This window comes from Aplysia californica, unplaced genomic scaffold (assembly GCF_000002075.1).
Source record: "Aplysia californica isolate F4 #8 unplaced genomic scaffold, AplCal3.0 scaffold01735, whole genome shotgun sequence".
NCBI classification, from domain to species: Eukaryota; Metazoa; Mollusca; class Gastropoda; order Aplysiida; family Aplysiidae; genus Aplysia; species Aplysia californica.
In genome coordinates, this window is record NW_004799005.1 from 6,290 (window position 1) to 7,594 (window position 1,305).

A 1,305-nucleotide genomic window follows, 5' to 3' on the forward strand; every position below is an offset into this window, starting at 1 on the left:
ACTGTCTGTCTGTCTCTCTCTCTCTTTCTCTCTCTCTCTCTCTCTCTCTCTCTCTCTCTCTCTCTCTCTCTCTCTCTCGCTCTCTGTGCCCTTTGCTCTCTTGTTCTTTCTCCGCTCTCTTTCTCTCTTCCCCCTTCCTCGTTTCTCTCTATATATATTTCTCTCACAATCCAACCCCCGTTTTTAATTTCTTTTTATTCCTTGTAAGAGTTCTCGGCACTAGCAACTCAATTAGGTCATACCGATGCAGAAGATTAGAGGAGTCTCTAGAGAATAACACAATAGAAAAAGAAAGAAGAGAGAATTACTGACGATAGATTAGATGTAAAAAAAAAAAATTTTAAATTTAAAATAAATTGAAGACGACCACCCACTCAGATGCATCAGGGGTTGTTTTTTTGCTTTTTTTTTTTAATTTAATTTTTTTTTTCAAACTCAAGTGTGAACAAAGTGGGAAAAAAACGGAAAGATTCGTGGCCGGAGAGGAATCCGAGAACATGAGAAAACTGGGAAAGTGTAAGAGAATTTATGCAAATTTGTTCCTCGGGGCAGCAGATAGATGGAATAATCCTGTGAAAATTGTGTGAGGAAATCCACACGTCATGTTTACATGGACTGCTTGACTCGGCTCCACAGAGGGCGTTTTTGCTTCTTTTTTTTTTCTCTTTGTGTGTGTGGGGGAGGGGAGGGGGTCTCGGAGGATCGGGGAACAGCGGCTGTCCTTAGCAAAATCTCGTCTTGATGATGATGATGATGATGATGATGATGATGATGATGATGATGATGATGATGATGATGATAATGATGATGTTAATTATATTTATCATGGTATCTATACTCAATGTGGTTTTTGTTTGTTTGAATGATGAATCAAAATAATGTGAATCGATTTTTATTATATTTCTTACAAAATTAGTCTTTGAAGAAAGATGTAAATTCGTATGTAAATTGCTGCTTTTCAAACTGGATAATCACTCGTTCTTTGTATCGTTAGATATTTCAACCATTCAGACTTTGTAAAGTAAAACTAGCCCTGTGAAAAGACAATCAACTGGAGTCCCGTGAGCTCATAGGACTTTACCAAACAAATGAACGAGACTATCTGTAGACTGGCTGGGACTGCGCTTGTAGCATTGTAGAAATCTTATATTTTTTTAAGTAGCCTAAAAACACCAGCACAAATAAAGCTCAAATGATCCCAAAAAATGGAGTCGAAAAATAATAGCCTAGAGGCAAAATACAGCTTACCTCATTTAGTTGTATTCGATACTGTATCCCATTCCACCAGACGATTACGTTCTAGTC